At 35.8% G+C, this 20346-nt stretch overlaps 1 long non-coding RNA gene across 6 annotated transcripts in view; it reads right to left on the reverse strand.

Annotated features, from left to right (window-relative positions):
- Positions 1-20346, reverse strand: part of LOC147374287 (uncharacterized) — a 272383-nt gene that overhangs the window by 98172 nt on the left and 153865 nt on the right. For 4 of the 6 annotated variants that reach the window (XR_015163233.1, XR_015163231.1, XR_015163234.1 and 1 more), the window contains exon 3: positions 11138-11224. The exons of the other annotated variants lie outside the window; for them this stretch is intronic. This is a non-coding gene — a long non-coding RNA (uncharacterized LOC147374287). The remainder of the gene's footprint in view (positions 1-11137; positions 11225-20346) is intronic. 6 annotated transcript variants of the gene reach the window in all.

Here is a 20346-nt window from a genome sequence, read left to right on the forward strand (position 1 = left end):
ATCACTACAGGACAACTGATTTATGGCTTATGATTGTATTGCTATTTCTTTCTGGTCTACATTTGACTGGACTGATTGGTCTGCATGGACCAGGTATCTCATGACCAAAACAGACACAATGGAGCATGTCCTCCCAATGAAAAGTTAAGTATGGTGTTTTTATGAATACTGAAAGGTAAGTGGTCTTTAAAGCCATAGAACTAGACAAGAACAATATCCTTTGAATGCTGAAAAAAGTTCCTGGTCTTTCTTTTGCTTAAAAATTATCATGACTTAAAAATAAGGAGAGAAAAATAAGGAGGAGGGTAGCTCCCCCTTCAGATTGCTCTCAGCGTGTGACAACAGTAGTCTTCAGAAACTTCACAGTAATATTCTATTTGTGTACAAACCCACAATCCCTTATGCAAAATAACTTGTATCAGTTATAATTTTTATGACTTTATAAAAGAAATAGTGTGCCCATACATGCCATAGCACAGGCTTAAAACAGCGTCCTGGAGTCAAACACACTCTATTACTCAGAGAAACTAAAGAGTGTGTACACACTGCCTAAATACACACTGGATAAATTAAGAGCTTTAGTTTTAAATTGATTTGGGTCATGTTTTCTAACAAACTCACTGCAAAATAGAAAAGAAAAAGTTTTCCAAGTGTATTTTATTTTAGAGTTGGGATAAGATGTTGTGGACCTGTACACATAGGTATAATTTCCTATTACATCATTTGTAAATAAAACATTTAACATACTAAATGAGATAGACAATAATCTTTTCCTTCCAATGAGACCGTAAAATGTAAACTAATCTTTGAGATTTACTGAATTTACTCTTTATAGAGAAGTTTCATATCTTGTAATCATGCATTTGTTTATATTTCACTTGGATCAATAATATCATTGGAGAAGGTATTTTTTTTTTTTTAATGGGAGAGGAAACTGGAACAAAGGGAAAATAATGATAAGATATCAGCAAAGCTGTAGGCTAGACTAGTATGAAGAAAAGGACTTCTGGCCTCTGCATCTGCTGGAGGTGGATGACAAATTTGGCAGTGAGCTTCCCGGAAGCCAATGCAAATAGAGGAATGTAATGAGCTTTAAATTTCCCATTGTCCTTAAAATACATACAATCAATTTCACTTGCAGTGGAGCATTCTGAGCATCTGAAAATGGGAGTTTTCTTTTCATAGAGTTTCAGAAGTTACTCCTTCAGCAGAAGCCACAAATTCTTGTTGACTGTTAGTCATGTCCTTAAATGTTGACTTGTGGTCTTTTAAAAGCCACATTCGCCCAAGAGCCAAATAATGATGTTCTAGCACACAGACATCTGACTGGAAAGATACCAATGAGCCAAACTGAATTCTTCAATTTTTCACAACTGCACTTCTTATCACTAGGCTTTTGATAAAGGTTCTAACTTATGTTCTCTAGCGTCCTCCAGTAAAATCTACTGCCCGTTACCAAGTTTCACTGATGAAGGAGAGTTTATGTCTTAGATATAAGACAGATGGACAACCTAAAGTCCACCTTGGGTTTATCACTAGAATCTACATTGGAAAAACGGTATGTGATGCATTTGAAATTCTGACTATCTGCTCTACTTGTTTTGCTACACTCCCTTCCCACCTCTCTGGAAATCTCAAAGCAGGGAGCTGCCTCTGACATTAATAACTGATGGGTTTGAAGATACCAGGAAAGATTGTGGAGGGCATATCTGCACACATCATGGTCTATGTGAATATCCTCTTGGAGTTTGTAGCTGCTATCTATGGACCTACACGGATGCTGTCTTGTATCTATAACACTCTCCTTCCCACCCCCATCCCCATGACTTCCATAGTCTGAGATTAGCTTTACAGACTGCATCTTCTCTGACCTTGAATCAACTGTTTAGTTCCTTCCACAATTCTAAGGATTCTTTCATTTCCTCTCCAGCTCTTGTTTCATGTCCATGGTTCAAACTCCTTTCTGTTTTCCCACTGTATCATTACATGAATCTTTTATTTGTGTCAAATAGGGCAGCATCAATTATTACAATTGACCTCTATGTCACCAGTCTCTAAAGCAAACGTCGGCAAGTCATTCCAGATACACTCTTATCGTAACACCTGATATATTACCATGATGTATTTCCACAGTAGGGTCTAGTAATAATGATGAATGTAGAGAATGAGAGAGAAACAAAGAAAAATAGATTGTATTTAATGCAAAAGAAGGAAAATTCATTTTGTAACAAATTTTTAATCCTGTTTATTTTTTAAATAGTCTGAGATCAAGTGCAACAAGATGTTACATTTTTGATGAGTTATTGTAACGATAAATAGAATATTATTTCAGCCTTTGTCCCTGGTAACTTAGCAGGCCATGAAACACTATAAAGCCCTTCCTTCACCATACCCCGTCTCCTTAATGGCCATCACTGTAATTCCACCTACAAACTGAGTATGTATAATAACTTTGATTGATGCCTGATCAACTGTCAAAGGTGCAATTTATCAGTATTGCTTTGATTACCAAAGTAAAATATTGTCTGTAGTCTTCCTTGGAACTTACATTTGAGTCTTACAAAGAGGAAAAAAATATATATGATTTGAACTATGCTGCAAAGTTAAACAGTTTGTAACAACAAACTGTTTATAGCATTATCAATCAAGGAGGGGGATAGGATTTTAGGAGATTATTCCTCTGTGGTCTTTCTGCTTTCCAAATATTCCCCTTATAAATTAGACATAAAGATATCTTGATTGATGCAACTGATTGGGGAAAACAGATGTAAGTTTTTTCACTCCTGCAAATGTCATTAGTTTATTATTTTCATTTTTCACACAGTTTCTTCAGCTTAACCATAAAGTCTACAATAAGCCTATGATTGTAAATATACTCATTTCATCAACTTCATGCTGTTCCTAATCAGTTTTTTTCCTTTCCTAAATTTTTTACATTGTTATATAGTTTCATATGCTCTCTTTACACCCTACATGTCTCTTTTGTAATTAATTACAACTGCAGTTAATTACTTATTTAGGCTCTGTCCTCCTGCTGGATTATATTAAATCCCAAGTCTCCCTGGCTGCAGTCCCCAGCTTCTAGAAAAGAGCCCAGCTAATCAAAGGTGCTCCATAAACGTTTGATATGAGTGCAAGCATGAGGGAGTAGATGAAGCAAAGCAACATACTTCCCATAGGGAACATGTAAAAATCAGCTTGGCATAAGACCAATGTCACATTTCTTTTGCTCAGTTTTATTTCTTTTTTAAGCCTCTGTGTACTTTGAGGGCAATTTAACTCATATGTTTTTATTAATCTACACTCAATTTTTCAGAATGCTCAGAAAAGCTTGTTTGATGTCCAAGAAACTTCACGAAAGAACAAAAGACACATTCTTTTACGGATGACACTTCTTTATTGTTCCCTTCTAAGAAGAGTTTAAAATTAGAATGATTTTGTTCTCAGGTGAGATACACCTTCAATCTGAATTTCATGTAACATTTAATTATTTTTCAAGATTGTCAGCATCCAAGGTTGACACATGGGAAAACTATTCCAGAAGATTATAATTTGCAGAAAAATTAAGGGAGCTGATACTTTTATCAGGGTTCTTGAATTTTTAGCTTACCTGAACATGGGTAGATACTGATTTGATTTCATAGTTTTAGATAAAATCAGTACTGGTGCCTATTATCTTATAAATTTTGTATATCTTACCCTTATAGACTGTAGCATTAATACAGTCACCTAAACTTTGTCTTTCAATGATTTACAAACTCTACATAAATGCATTTTTCTTACCATAGAATGTCTTCTTAGTCACACTAATACCCTCAGCATGTCAGAGAACATAAATTGTCTTCAGTATCTTCTCCTTTTCCTCCTTGATAACAGCAATGTCTGATTTTTAGTTGCACCACAGCTAAAACATAAAAAGACTCAGGCCCCTCTTAGAGATGAATATATTTTGACGTATAGAACTCATTGAAAATGTTTTTCACTTCCAGGAAGTTTTCTTAAGTGAGGAATCTGCCCTTTTCTGACTGCCTGCCTTCCTCTTTCCTGCTGGAATGCAGCGTACTTCAGAAAGCTGGAACTTCACCAGCCAAACTGAGACCTAAAAAGTAGAAGCCACAAGCTGAAGTTCATGTTAAAAGCACACAGGAGTCTGGATCCCCAAGTATTTCCTGAAGCTGCCCCACACATTCTGAATTACCTCTCTCTAGACTTATTTCATACAAAAAAAAAAAGAAGTAAGTTTCTATTTTGGCCATTTTGCATTTGATTCCCTAAACTTACAGATGACATAGTTCTAAATTTAAACAAACAATAATAAATCTAAGAAATAATTTAAAAAAAGAAATAAAATGAAAATGGCAGCAAAATGTTATCTGCCTATGGCATTGCCCATAGGTAAGGGCAATGAAACTTAATTCTTAAGAAAATTGGTTATTGTTTTCAGTATTTTTTTCTTCAAATTATTTCCTAGATATGTCAGTAATGAATAGTTTCACTGTATCTATCAAGCTTCTCTGTCCTTCAAAAGAGAAAAGAAAAAAAAAAAAAAACCCACAACATTTTATAATTGGAGTGAGCATCAAGACAATTTAACCTAACAGTCACACTAAACTTTATTTATTCTAATTTGTTTTGAATTTTATTGTATATATTTTCATCCTTAATTATTTTCCATGCGTTCTTATTAACCTTTAGTCACCTGCTATGTGGGAAGATCAGGAAATAAATATTTTGATGATGACCTGATGTATCAGATTAAATGAGGAGACTCCCTCTTCCATTTACAGTGCCTTCTCTAAGGCCAAGAGGCAGGTTATAGAGATATGATGCCTGAAGGAGAAAAAATACCTTTTTATTACCTAGTAGAATATGTTTTAGGGTAAAAGAGGAAAATGTGCATGGGTTAATTACCAAGCATTAATTGTAAACTGAGTTCATTTTGGTTGAATACAAAAATTCTCCTCTAATGAACTTAGAAGACTTCACTCTTATGAAGCAAGACAAAAATGATCACGCAGCCCATGAGGGGCTGGCAACGCTCAGGATGCCTCACCACCCATCCATGGTCACTGGGGGAATCAGAGATTCTAGCAATACATTCAAAGACTAACTTCCATTTTACCTATATTAAAACAACTAAAGTGATTAATACATGATGATCTTTCAGAGTGTTCTTCCTCATTATCTATCATGATATGAGATTATTTGTACAGGGGAAAATTGGGGAGCAACATAAGAGGTCATAATGCATATTGTTAAAGGGGGTGGACACAAAAGCTCTCTCATAAGCAAGCACTTAGCATATGGGATAAAAAAGAAACTTTAAGTAAACCTCTGACATGTCTCTCCTCCCTGTCTGTCCTTCCCTGCTTTACAACTTTTGTTTTCTTCATTCATCTAAGATTTGGGTGAGCAATGTCCTGTGAACCCTTTCTGACTGCACAATTGCAATCACCATTGGCCCTTTTGTCAGCAACTCTTAGTTTCTAAATCTGTAAAATGGGCTTGAAAATGAAAGGCGTACAATCTAGCCCATTATGTTAATTCATCATTTCAAAGTAACACATACTGAAAGGGTACTATAATCCACATGCCAACCAAAATAAATAAAACATAAGAATTGTCAAATGTATAAGACACAGAAGACTCTCTGGCCTTTAAAATCAGCATGGCATCCAGGCCATTAACTGACATGTTTAGATCTATGAGTAGTTGTCTTATTTTTATCAGTGTGCACTTTGCTCGATTTTGAGCAAGGCCTTCTCTTCTAGCAGAGCAACTGCAAGCTCCTACAATGGAAACACTGAGGCAGAATTTTTGTAAAATAAACCAAGTCGTATGTCCTAGATCTGCAGCTTATTTTTTAGTTACCGAAGGTCTTTGAAAATGACCTTTATGTATCAAAAAAAAAAAAAAAAACACAAAAAACCTTCCACCTAGGTTAACATATATATGCCTATATTAACATACAATCTTAAAACTACACTGCAGGCACAGAGACCACAGAAATCTCTTAGATATTATGACCACTAGAACCAGAAGAGTTTCAGTGAAGGTTGAGTAAACTAGGGAAAGGTTTTATTATTTGTGTGTCTATCTTCTTCGAGCTCTGGTATCCCCAAATGCCTATATCTTAAAACTGACTTTGGATCAAACAATGTCTGTGATTCTCAACCTTAAAAACAAGTCTGTGCATACAGTCTTCATAGAAATCACAGCATCTTTTAAATTAGAAAATACCTCTACTTCTTTCACTTCCCCTTAGTTCCTGAACCCTAATCATAATAACATAACAAAGAGGAAATGATGTCAGCATGTCTTATTACTGGGGATGTTAACTTTGATCATTTAGTTAAGGCAATACCTGCCTGATTTCTCCACTGTAAGGTTACTAGCTTTTCCCTTTCTATGCTCTACTTATTAGCTGCTGCTGCTAAGTCACTTCAGTCGTGTCTGACTCCATGCAACCCCATAGATGGCAGCCCACCAGGCTCCACCATCCCTGGGATTCTCCAGGCAAGAACACTGGAGTGGGTTGCCATTTCCTTCTCCAATGCAGGAAAGTGAAAAGTGAAAGTGAAGTCACTCAGTCGTGTCCACCTCTTAAACGACCCCATGGACTGAAGTCTACCAGGCTCCTCCATCCATGGGATTCCCCAGGCAAGAGTACCGGAGTGGAGTGCCACTGCCTTCTCCCTACTTATTAGCAGTGAATCATTAAATTTAGCCCACATTCAATGGGAGTAGAATGAAACTCTAACTTCTGCAGAGAGGAGGCTCTTTCTCTCTCATAAACGCACATACTTAATGCATAGTTGGCTCCTACTGTCTTGTCATCTTGAAAAGTGCTTCCCTGGTGACTCAGCTGGTAAAGAATCCACCTGCAATGCGGGAGACCTGGGTTCGACCCCTGGGTCGGGAAGATCCTCTGGAGAAGGGAAAGGTTCCCCATTCCAGTATTCTGGCCTGGAGAATTTCATGGACTGTATAGTCCATGGGATCACAAAGAGTTGGAGTGAATGGCAGCTCCATACTTTGAGTTGATCAGCTCAAAAATCTTATAGCCATTCTCTCCATCAGGAAATCCTTTTTGGCTCAATACTTTGAGCATAATCAGAATCCCACCACTTTTCATCACCTCCATTACTTGTTTATTCAAAGCCATTGTGTGTGTGTGTGTGTTAGTTGCTCAGTCGTGTCCTACTCTCTGCAACCCCAGGCTCTAGCCCGCCTGGCTCCTATGTTTATGGAATTCTCCAGGCAAGAATCCTGGAGTGGGTTGCCATCCCCATCTCCAGGGTATCTTCTCGACCCAGGGATCAAACCCAGGTCTTTTGTATTGCAGGCAGACTCTTAAGCCACCAGGGAAGAACTTACTATCTTTTAGATATTCAATTCCCATATATTTCTGCCTGCTCATCCCACTTTCACCATAGGGTGGGATAGGGTACTTGTCTTCTAATAATTATAGTCTCTGTGCCCTCCTGTACTCTATTCCTATAAAAGCCTCATGATCTGTTTAAAATATAATTTAAATCTTGTCATTCTTCTGCTCACAACTCTCATGATCTTTTACCTCATTCAAAGAGTGTCTTATTGGTGGCACTTTTTCCAATCACTCTATATAAAATAGAAAGCTCTTCCTGGCATGCCTTGGTCTTTCTTCTTTGCTTTATTATTTTCTCTAACACATCACTATCTCACACATTCTCTGTCTAGTTATTTATATAATTCCTATGCACCTTTATTAGAATACAAGCTCCATGAAGGTAAGGGCAAATGTCTGTTTTATTTGCTACTTTGTTAAAAACACCTAAAAATGTATCCTGCTCAATAAATATTTTTAAATGAATAAATACTTCAAGCAATTAAGGATAAAACAATGCTAAAAGGGTTGTGACTGAAATTCATTGTATGATGAATCATTATGAATTCAATTGGGTACTCCTAAAAAGATATGCTCAAGTCCTAACCCCTGGAACCTATGAATTGGAGCATATTTACAAATAGAGTCTTTGCAGATGAAATCAAGTTAAGATGAGATCATACAAAGATTAGGCTCACCCTAACACAATGATATGTGCCCTTATAAGAAAATGGAAATTTGAACACAGGCAGCACACGCACAGAATAATGTTATGTAAAGAAGAAAACAGAAGTCGGAAGGATGCATATACAAGCCAAAGAATGCCAAGGATTGCCCATAACCAACAGAAGATGGGAACAAAACAAGGAAGAATCCTCCTCTAAAGTCTTAAGGGGGAGCATGGCCCTGCCAATACCTTCATTTTAGATTTCTGGCCTCCAGAAGAGGCAGACGACCGTGATGTCTTGTTGTTATAAACTACCCGATTTGTTACAAGAGCCCTAGGAAACTAATGCCTGAATATTACACTCGTCTTTATTAAATCCTAGAATACCAGAAGTTCAGCTGAAACTTTAAAGGGAACATTTTAAAACAACCATATTTTAGATCTTTTCACAGGACAATATTCACTTTGCTTGACCAAAAACAGTGGTCTTGAGCTTGAACTCTTCATTAAAATCGAGACAAAATAGGCTTTATTCAGTGACTTGTCTTTGCACAGGTTCTAAGAAAGCACACAAGATAGACAACCCAGCATGCACAGGAAACATAGAGCAGAGGCTCATGACTCCCAGAAATAGCTGCTCAATGACCCAATATCTCCAAGTTGGGATGTATGTGATCACAAAGGATGAAGTCTAATGGATAACGACCACTTTGGCTCACAGAAGCCATCAGCTTCAGGGTCCCATCAGCTTTTCTATCTTGCTAGTTTCATAACCCTCTCAGAGGTATGGAACTAAATCCCATCTGTGATGTAGCTGACTACTCATCATTTACAGGTTATTCAGTGAAAAGTTTAGACACCCCAAATATAGGTGCATAATTCATTCATTATATATCACCTCAGTAGGAATCTGATTTATCTTGCATATGGTACACACTACAATATTCCCCAGGTTTATGCTTCAAAGAGGATTAAAGCAGAAGTCAAAGCCTTAGATGTCCCTTGGGAAAAAAGAAAAGCGATAGATAGATAAATTACCCTTCTCCCACAGAATATAATGCATAGCTTATAAATATAAAGCATCCAGTAACCATCTATATGAATTCATTCTAAAAAAACTTTATTTGTATAGCACATTATACAAAGTATTTAAATATAACTACATTTGTCCTCAGCAACTAACTAAGGCAACATAGGATACTTGGGATCTTCTTTGCTTATTACAGTCTCCAAAATGAAAAATCAGCAGCTTATGAAGGGCCTTCCTACTAAATCTTTAAACACCTATATTTAGGACTCTGTTGCTGTATATTAAGGAAAATTAGGGATGCTTAGATGCATTCCCAAATTTTGGGGGACAAACTTTATAAACATAATTAGTAACTTCTTGCCATAATCATTTCCTGACTCCACATTTGATACTGATTATTGGGAAGTGATAGTCATTACTGTGATCTGGTTCAACACTGTATAGGTATATTTTCCCAACCAGCGATGGGTAGCTCCTGGGTCTAATCTGAAGAATGTAACAACCTAATCTCTGAAATTTTGCCAGTCGTTAAACAGAGCTATGTCAGCATGGTAAACTCCATAGACCTGAACAAAAACTAATAAGCCAAATTCACTAAATTATTCCATAGGAAAATATAATAATACTCTTAAGAATCTGGTTTATGTAAATTAAGACAATATAGAATCTCCAGAGAGGCCTATCCTACTTCTTTGTCAAAATTCTGTATTATTATTCTTTTATACATTGATTATTTTTAAACTGATACTTGTCAGTACAGTTTGGTACAATAAATGTATTCTACTCTTTCCTTTTCTGTAGAAAAAAAATGTGCATACACATTTTTCTTCCTGACTTGACAATTTTTTAAAACTTTTAACAACACATATTTCCATTGGCATATATTAATAGTCTCAGACTGTCAAAAGGTATTGCTAATTCAGAATAATTATTACATTCAATATAGCAAACATTTTAGTATAATATAGCTCTTATTGCCTCATTTATTAAACAAATACTTAGTGAACATTTGCTATGTGCCAAGTAGTAGAAAATGCTAGGATGTTTGCAACAAGGATGAGGAAGATTTAATCACTCTCTGGCTCACAATCTGATTGAAAATAAGACTTCATATTTTGGAAACCTTTAAAATGCACAAATTTCTATCATATCATAATCAATTGCTTTATACTAATTTTCTGGAATTTAAGCAGAAGAATGGATAAGTGAGCAGGAAGACAGAATAACGTAGTAAGTGCCAAGGAGCAGAATAAAGAAAAAAGGATGAAAAAAAAAGAAATTTTTAAATGTTTTCAAATCTAATATTACAACATGGAGTATAATAAGCATTAGGAAAGTTGCTATAAAAATAAAACTCCCTGGTCAAATAAGTTTGAGATACCAGCATACTATATTCCAGTATACTAATACTTTGCCAACGGCTATGGAAAGTACTTTCATAAAGAAACTTGTTTGTCTCAGTGGTTCTAAATTCACATAAGTTTCATTTTTTTCCACATGTTATCTAGCAAATCCTGGAGAACTGGTATTTTGGGGAACACAATTGGATATGCTATAATAAATACTGATGGGTCTATTTGATTTAAAAATAGACTTAAGTCACATTATCTCCTAAAGTATTTATTCACATGTTGAATAAATCTGAGTCTTGAATAGCTTTCTGCTTCTAGGAAGTGATACCAGGAAAGAATACCACAATAGAAATTAGCTGGATATTTGTTTCCTCTCTAGTTAGAGATGGTACCAAATACTTCACAACATAGCAAGGGAAAAACATCACGATGAGTAGTTTCATTCATTTGTTAATTCCACAAATGTTTGTTAGTCCATCTCTGTGTCAGGTTCTGTGTTAGACATGGGAGCCACAATGGGAAGCAGAGAAACAGGGGAGGTGGGCTAGCGGAATTTACAGCTAGTACAGAACAGACTGTAATCCGGTAACCACACAGACATATGCATACATTTCAAACAAATCGCTTTTAGGAAGAAAAGCTACCTTTTATTTTCTTTATACCTCTGACAAAGAGTGATCTAATGGTCTCTTCTAGCTACATATATATAAAAATCAAATTACCTTTAGATGATCCTTCCTGTTCTTAGAAGAATAACTGGAGTCCTGTCCCTCAGGTAATTAAATATCTGGATAGCAAGCTCCAATATCCTAGGGAAACAAAGTATTGATGGAGTTATGCTCTGAGTAGCTTTAAGACACCACTGTTGGTGGCTCTGCAAAGAAGCTGGACAGTTTTTCTTGACCCCAGTCTCTAGAACTAGTCCCAACCATATATACCCCAGGGAAGGATGGCTGCCCCACTTTTGGGGAAGCTCTGATCTTGAAGTGAATGAATGACCTGTTAGCCCTGAGATTAAGACTGGATCCTCAGAGCCCCTGGGTATGAAGCTCTCTCAACTAAAAACTGGCTATTGGCAAAACTTTGAGCTAGAAGCTTTGCAAGGGATCTTTGAAAGCTAGAAGTTTTGAAAGGGCTCATAACAGCTTTTAAAGGGCTCTAACCTTCTGATGTGAGCTGGAGTAAAGGATCAGTTGCCTCCACTGAGGTACATAACCACCCTTCAAAAATAACTTTCAGTATGAGAATGACTTCACAACTCACCAGCTTGCAAGTTCTGCTAAAGATATTCATTCTTGAGTCTTGAGGCACAAGCACATTGTATCTCAAATCTCAATCACTTCAGTTTTGTAGGTAATAAAATCAGAATTTGGCTATTCCCACTTCTTTTAGGCTAACCTGGCACCCAATGGAAGTGAATAAATAATGGAGTTGAAAGCATTTTTATGTTAGGCTCCCAAATATTCACATATAACTGACCTGTGTGTCAGGAACTTTTAAATTACTACCGCTGCTGCTGCTGCTGCTGCTAAGTCACTTCAGTCGTGTCCGACTCTGTGTGACCCCGTAGATGGCAGCCCACCAGGCTCCTGCGTCCATGGGATTCTCCAGGCAAGAGTACTGGAGTGGATTGCCATTGCCTTCTCCAATGCATTAAAGTGAAAAATGAAAGTGAAGTCGCTCAGTCGTGTCCAACTCTTAGCGACCCCAGGGACTGCACCCTACCAGGCTCCTGAGTCCATGGGATTCTCCAGGCAAGAGTACAGGAGTGGGTTGCAACTAGATATTTATTTGTAGTTTTTTCCAGGTTAAAAGGAATGACTGAAAAGTTCCTAATAAAGCTTATCTTACAGTGAGACTAAACATGTCATCTTCTTGTACTGCTTATCCTGTTCTCTTCCCTCACCCTGTATGGGTCTGAAATTCTGTCTGTACTGAGAAATGTAACTTCATAGAGAGCTCTATCATACTGTTAGGTAGTTAGAATAGTAAAAGGGAGTCCAGAATGGCAGTGGCTAAAAGACAAGGAAAGGAAAAGCCTGTGAAAATAGAACAAAGAAATGTCCCAGGACCAGAGTGAGAACCTCAAGTAAAACAAACAGCATTCCTGGCTAGCCCAATTTACATAGGGCAGACTCGGGGGGAGGAGAAAAAAACATAAAAAAAGGAGCCAAAGGGCCAGGGATGTCTCTCTCTTCTCTTCACATCTTTTGGTCTTTTGGGTCGGCATGCCCTCACACCTCGAGGATGTATTTTCCTTAATTTTCTAAATAAAACTGAGCTGTAACACAGAGCTGTAACACTGGTTCATCCGAGAGCTGTAATACTGGTCTGTTCGAGGGCTGTAACACTGGTCCTTAGCTTCAAATTTTTGTTGTGATGAGACAGAATTGAGGAAATTACACACTCCTCTGACAATACTGACTCAGTAGTTTTCAACATTTGTAAAAAAAAAAAAAGTATTTACTTGGATGTATATCTGCAAGTTTCTTTTCACATGTGTGCCCAAAGTATGGTTTTAAAATACAATGCAGTATTTACAACTTAGCCTGGACAAGGCTTGGACAAATTTAAGAGTAATTTAAAAATAGGTGCCCAAACAAAGTGAAAATTTTAAAGGTGAAATTTTCTAAATACAGAATAAATATATCTTCAAGGGAATAAGCTCTTTTTAAGTGCTCATTTTACCATCTCTTCTCCCCAAAACAGCAGCTACTTCCTGTATACTCCTATGTGTAACTGGATCACTGAAATATTTTTAAGTGATAGGTATTCTTAAAAACAATTAAATCATATGTATGTTTCTATTAATATATACCACAAATTGTAACATACATTTGTTTGACCTGATAAAGAAAAAAAAATTATAACAGTTTTTTAAGAGTTCTATTTGAGAAAGAGAGGGCTATACAACTGACCAAGATTATCAAATACTTTTACAAGGAAGACAAGCAAAAAGGACACCTTGCATGATGAATGTTGAGCAGATGCTCTAAGGGATTCAGAGGCTCTAACCTAACGAAATACAACATCCTGAGAGGTGTGAGCAGGAAAGCATGCTATTATATCTCACAGGAAACACTCTGTTTCTGGTGTCTCATTCTCATGACAAAGGTGGCAACCAGAATAGAGAATAGCACAGCATGGATCCATCCTCCTGACAAAGACAGGAAGAAGAATGGAAAATAATGCAAAGTTAGCACCTTCTTGTTCAAATACATTGTAATCCCAGGGTTTTCCTCTCTTCCAGCAAGGATGTAAGACATTTAGTCTTGACAAAGTGTAACTGTGATCTAATAATTGCTAGAACTCCAGGCTTTAGAGACTTTCAAGGTTTGTTTTACAAATAGAAAAGTGTATTATCATTCATAAGTGTTTTCAGTTTCCCAGAAAGCTGATTTTTTTAATAAAATACAATTGTTATGCCACAGAATCATGGATATAGGAAGTAGAACTAGGATTACTTAAAACTTGTATTGTAGTACTCTCAGACTATCAGTAAGAGAAAGTTATTTATGTTGGACAAAGACAGGAAAAAAAATCTACAGATGCTGCAGTTACAAAATTATGATTGTAGCTAATAATAATACAGAAGAATAGCACAGCTCTATGTTAGAATGTGTGTTCATCTTTGTATATGTATGGTTGAGAGATAAGCTAGAGATTGTAATAATAAAATAAATTCATAAAGGTCACAAAAACAACTCATTGTCACACGTCTTTGAAAAATATTTTCAAGAGTCAAAGCTCCAAACTGAACGCAAAACTGAAGAAGGTTAAGTATTTTTAAAAAATATAACTTGCATGTAAATGCTATTATTATTTGGGTATATATTTCATAATCTGAGAATTCCAAATTGTAATTAGGGCATTTCACTACAAACAATAGGTTGAACTGTTTAAAACCTTATGGATGTGATTCAACCATACTTCAATAAAAAACATCTTGTGAATGTGAATTTTCAAACCTTCATTCCAAAATATTTTTTGCCATATTGAGATCTTAAACTTCTGAAATGACATCTTGAGGAGTTCTAGTAGCAATATAATAGAGGCTTTTATATACCTTAAACTGTTTAACTCTCACAACATTTCGATGAGGAAGGACCAGCTGTTCTCTGCACTAAAACTAAGCACATAGACACTTTTCATGTGAAAATAAATGATCTGATAATCATATATGATTTATTTCCAAGTAGAAATATAGGACAAAACTGACTTATAGAAGGAGTTGTCAGCAGATATAGATTGTGCATACATATGAACTTCTATTTATTTTTTTCTTTTAAAAGGTTTAATAGTAGTCAGACTCAGTTTAGTCAAAATGGGAAATCAGGGATTTGTACACCTGTCCCACTAAGCTCTCCATGTGAACATCTTAACATCTCACAATAAAGATAATAGCTAAGTATACTGGAGTCACAGCTCAGGCCTGACACACTGAGAAGTGCCCCAAACAGAAGAAGAAACTACTTTGAGAGAAAAAACAAATTGAGGTTTATTAGCTGAATCCTAGTTGATGAGATGTAAGAGGGGAATCAGAATGTTACACAGTAGCAGGGATCATACTGTATGGGGAGTTCAAGAAGTTGAAATATTAAGTTAAACTAGTGGTATAAAAGAGATATGAAAGTCAAAGTGAAAGTCACTTAGTTGTGTCCTACTCTTTGTGACCCCATGGACTGTACAGTTCATGAAAGTCTCCAGGCCAGAATACTGGAGTGGGTAGCCTTTCCTTTCTCCAGGGGATCTTCCCAATCCAGGGATCGAACCCAGGTCTCCCACATTGCAGGTAGATTCTTTACCAGCTGAGCCACAAGGGAAGCCCAAGAATACTGGAGTGGGTAGCTTATCCCTTCTCCAGCAGACCTCTCCAACCCAGGAATCAAAACAGGGTCTCCTGCATTGCAGGCTGATTCTTTACCAACTGAGCTATCAAGGAAGTCCCTAAAGAGATACAGTCCAAAATAAGGAGATGCACAGCTAACAGAAGTAGACATGAAACACACTCCGAATGTGTAAGTATATAGAAAAAAATGTCAACAACAATAACAACTGCTAACATTTTCTGGTTCTTACTCTGTCATAAGCATCAATCTAAGTATTTTATGTGCATTAACTCATCCTCACAGGAATTCTATGATGTAAGATTGTTTTATCATTATTAAGTCTGTATTATTGTATACATAAGGAGACTGTGACAGAGAGAGGTTTAACTGAACTAACTCAGGCAGCCAGCTGTAGGGTTTGTATCTTAGTCACCTGTCATATTGTTGAAAGCATTACTGATAGGGGAAGGAACCCAGAAGTGAGCTGGCATTCCCAGAATTCTGCTGAAAAAAATGTATAGCAAGATAATTTTTTTATTATTTGAACTGTGCCTTTTGATTGTAATTTCAGCCGACTTGGGCCAGAAAATATAGGTTGAATGTATAGAAGAAAAAATGGAAGAGAAGCATCAGAAAAGGAAATGAAAGGAAGGAATTCCATCTAGAACAACACACATTCGATCCTGCTCCCTGTATCATGCATTCTTGGTAAACCTTTGTGCAAGGACCCAAATGAACATAAGCCAATATTGCAATTATTTCCCTCAGTAGATGCCATCTCGTGCTTCCCCATTTAGTGCTATTGCTTGTTTATTTTTGCTAATAAGCTCTGAGTTATTGGTTCTGTACCCAGTCAATTAAAAATGGTTTACAGGAAAAGGAAAGAGTGTGTGATTACCTTTTGTGCAATTCAAAAGGTAATTAAAATATGTTTGGAATTCCTGTTATATAAATAATACCTCTTCAAATTTATTTGTTCTGAGAGGAGTTACCAAATATCATCAGAAAATGAAAAAGTTAGATTCTTGGAATTTTTCATTAAAAGAAAGGACATCTTACTGTTTTCTTTAGCATGTACAGGAGAAAGAAAGCCTAGTGATAAGGCTGTCAGCTCAGATTGCCCAGGTATACAATGACTGACTGCTTGGAAAAATAAGGGTTGTAGCAATTAAAATGTGAAGAGTAAGCATTTAGCACTTTTCATTTTGTGCTGGTTGCTAAATGCAGTAAAATATTCTAAACATCAAAACAATGACAGAGTTAATATCTTAGGATAACTTGATATATGTAAGTCCCAAAACATTATCATTGATTTTTACCTTTCTTATGTCATCTAATAGAAACCTAAGGAATTTAGTTACTATTTCTGTGGTCCAAAAGATCATGTCCCTTTGATATCTTCTACATCCGGAAGATTTTATATTCTCTGTGAAAATCTTTTAACTCCTCTAAGTCTTAATCTTCTCATCTCTAAAATGGAATAGATGAGATATTATTAAATTTTCTCTCTTCTTTATTGCCTTTCAATGACACTTTATTTAAAGATTCTCTTCCTCTAGCAGTAAGGATAAGTTTAAATTATTTTATTTTTGAAAGTTATATATTCAAATATCTGCTAATGATTTCTATTATTAATATTTAAATTTAGTATTCAAACAACTTTTGGAGAGAGTATGATAGAATTGATCTGTGAAGCAACCAAATAAACAAATTTATGCCTACATGTATCCATTATATAGTTCTATACAAGCAAGCAGAGATGGAAAAATATTGTTAGAATGTTTTAAGCAAAAATACTGATATGTATACAATCAAAAAAGCAATTCTGTCTTCCATGGAGCAATTGTCATGGAAGGCTATTAGACTTTATTTCAATAATTATACCACTGTTCAATAAAGGTTTTTAACTTATCTTCTGAAATTGCCTTAAGAAGCTATGGCACTTTTATGTTAATGCCTTCCTTAATCTTGGCAAAATTTGATCAATACCGAGTAGGTTTGGTTATTCACAAAGGAGGATCTAATGTTTTATGGCACTTACTGAGTGACTCTTTTTTTTTTTAATTTTATTTTATTTTTAAACTTTACATAATTGTATTAGTTTTGCCAAATATCAAAATGAATCCACCACAGGTATACATGTGTTCCCCATCCTGAACCCTCCTCCCTCCTCCCTCCCCATACCATCCCTCTGGGTCGTCCCAGTGCACTAGCCGGTATTTCAAAATTGTTTTGAAAAGTGACATTTTTACAACAGTGACATTGTTGCAATTTTGCAACATTTTTACAACTCATACATTCATCTAATTTGGACTATGATAAGATTCCTATGAATGAGAATTAATACAAAAAGAGTATCATTCATTTGGAAGCATGATTTCTAGCCTTTTCTTTTATAATTTCCCTGTTTTAGCATCTATACATCATTTATACACATTTTTTATATCTACAGAAATAGTACGAATATCTGTCATAAATTAACTGCCATAATGTATTGATAAGTTTATTCTTCCCATATTGTATGTATTTCAAGCTTATATTAACACATGTATAAGTGTAGAATTGCTCATAGTTATGTGAAGGGTAGGACAAATGATTTAAGATATTTTTCTTTCTATGCTATCCAATTTGTGTATTTTCCTTACTAGTATTTTTTAAAAGAAATATATTATTTGATAAAACTATTGCTCAACTGAATTTCATCAAAATGTCATTATTTTTATGTGCTTAAGAAGCTTTTTATCCTCTATTATTGTGATAAAAGATTATAATTAGACAAAAATGGATACTAAAATGAAAGATATTAAAATATGTTTTAATAAAATTTAACATGAAATGCAAAGCAAATATAAAAAAAGAATCCCTTTATTATTTAGAAGTAAGATTTTAATTTTTCTAACTCATCCTATATATTTTATATATATTCATAAAAATATATGTCATGTACAAACACATATACATAATTCTATTATTAACTACCTTTGGTTATTTATATATCTATACCATAATTTTTTAAAGATTTCACTTTTAGTTTACCTTGAAACTGATTCCTAGATCCTTAAGTATTTCTATACATTTTTATAAAATGTTTATATATATATATATTATATATATCATAAAGCTTTTTATATTGCTACTTTGGGGAAAAAAGAAATTGTATTTAGTTAGTAAATCTGAATCATGTTTTTTTAAATTAATCCTTTGTTGAATCTAAGTAAGAAAAAGCTCCAGGAATATTTTCCTAGAAAATTATGCTAAACACAAATTTAGTAAAATTGTAAAAATATACAATTGATGATTCTAGAATATATTTGAAAATAAATTTAACTGCAAAAGAAAAATAAACTGTCCATAATTTGACAGAAATGAGGTACTTTTTACTAGAAGAGGAAATGTGTAGTATCTAAATCAGTTGTAAATGCAGATTTCCAAAATGGTAGAAAGTTCAATTATTTCAGCATTTATTGGTATTTATTTATTATTATTTAGCATTGGTACTCAGCATTTACTGAATACCAGTTACATATTGCTTCCCTGGTAGCTCAGCTAGTAAAGAATCTGCCTGCAATGCAGGAGATCCAGGTTCAATTTCTGGGTTGGGAAGATCCCCTGGAGGCGGGCACGGCAACCCACTCTAGTATTCTTGCCTGGAGAATCCTCATGGACAAAGGAGCCTGGCGGGCTACAGCCCATAGGGTCACAAAGATTTGGACACGACTGAGTGACTAAGAACACACACATTTACATATTGGACCCAAACCACAGAAGACACAAAGAGCATAGGTAAGATATCATCATTCCCTTCAAGAGGCCTATATTCTAATATAAAACTGGCATGATAAGTATTATAATACACATTAAAATGTCATATATGAATACCCATACACTTTCTCTGGAAAAAATAAAGCCAGAGGGATGATCATTTCAATTGCGAATGTTGAAGAAAGTTATCTGAGGGACAAGCTATTTTGACCAATTAATGAAATTTAGTCCAAAGGTCTGTTAATACCCCATACACACTAATTACCTGTTGTTTGCATAAGAAATTACCTCCAAATTGAGCAACTTCAATACACATTTATTATTTCTGTTTCAGGGACCAGGAATCTGGGTAGAGCTTAAATGGATCCTCTGACTTACGTTCTCTCACAACTAAGGGGTCAGTCCAGGGTCTCCGGTTTCACCTGAAGCCTTGACTGGGGAAGGACCAGTACATTCACTTGGCCTTTTTTAAAAAATTCGATTTCTCAGACATACTGGACTTAGGGCCTCAGTACCCTGCTGATTTTGGTTAGAGCATATTCTCAATTAATTGCTTGAGGTATGGGACTCTCTGATATGGCATCTTGCTTCTTCTGAATTTGAAAGTCAAATAAGAGAATAAGTGTGCTAGCAAGATGGAAGTCATAAATTTTTGCAATCTGATCATGGAAGTGACATCCCATTACTTCTGCTGTATTCTACTGGTTAGAAGCAAGTCACTATATGCAGCCCACACTCAAGGAGAAGGTAATTGCACATAGATAGGAATTCAAGGAACTGAGGTAATTAAAAGACAACTTAGAACTCTGCCACCATTCAGTTCAGTCGCTCAGTTGTGTCTGACTTTGCGACCCCATGAACCACAGCACACCAGGCCTCCCTGTCCATCACCAACTCCCGGAATCCACCCAAACCCATGTCCACTATGTCGGTGATGCCATCTAACCATCTCATCATCTGTCATCCCCTTCTCTTCCTGCCCTCAATCTTTCCCAGCATCAGGGTCTTTTCAAATGAGTCAGTTCTTCGCATCAGGTGCCCAAAGTATTGGAGTTTCAGCTTCAATATCAGTCCCTCCAATGATCACCCAGGATTGATCTCCTTTAGGATGGACTGGTTGGATCTCCTTGCAGTCCAAGGGACTCTCAAGAGTCTTCTCCAACACCACAGTTCAAAAGCATCAATTCTTCAGCGCTCAGCCTTCTTCACAGTCCAACTCTCACATCCATATATGACTACTGAAAAAACCATAGCCTTGACTAGACGGATCTTTGTTGACAAAGTAATGTCTCTGCTTTTTAATATGCAATCTAGGTTGGTCATAGCTTTTCTTCCAAGGA

This window comes from Bos grunniens, chromosome 4 (genome assembly GCF_055505025.1).
Source record: "Bos grunniens cultivar Pamir isolate PY7600 chromosome 4, Bosgru_T2T1.0, whole genome shotgun sequence".
NCBI classification, from domain to species: domain Eukaryota; kingdom Metazoa; phylum Chordata; class Mammalia; order Artiodactyla; family Bovidae; genus Bos; species Bos grunniens.